The sequence below is a fragment of the Apaloderma vittatum genome, unplaced genomic scaffold (assembly GCF_000703405.1).
Source record: "Apaloderma vittatum isolate BGI_N311 unplaced genomic scaffold, ASM70340v1 scaffold7778, whole genome shotgun sequence".
NCBI lineage: Eukaryota > Metazoa > Chordata > Aves > Trogoniformes > Trogonidae > Apaloderma > Apaloderma vittatum.
In genome coordinates, this window is record NW_009728969.1 from 4,666 (window position 1) to 4,984 (window position 319).

A 319-nucleotide genomic window follows, 5' to 3' on the forward strand; every position below is an offset into this window, starting at 1 on the left:
CCTTCAGAGGTCCCTTCCAACCCCTAACATTCTGTGATTCTGTGATTCTGTGAACTACTTTTCTGGAGCTCTGAAAGTAGGATGAATATTTTCAATCTAATGCCACTGTCATTTCTACCTTATTAAATTTTGAATATTGGGAAGTTATACTAATTGAAGGAAAAGAAACACTGAACTTTCCCTGTGTTTGCCTTGCCACTACTCTGTCCATCACACTGTGTCTTTAGTCTCCCTAAACATCCAGGTGTAAGAATGTTCATCCAGCCGGCACGCTCAGGAGATTCCCCACACCAGGCAGTCGTCAGCCCCAGAGTCCAAA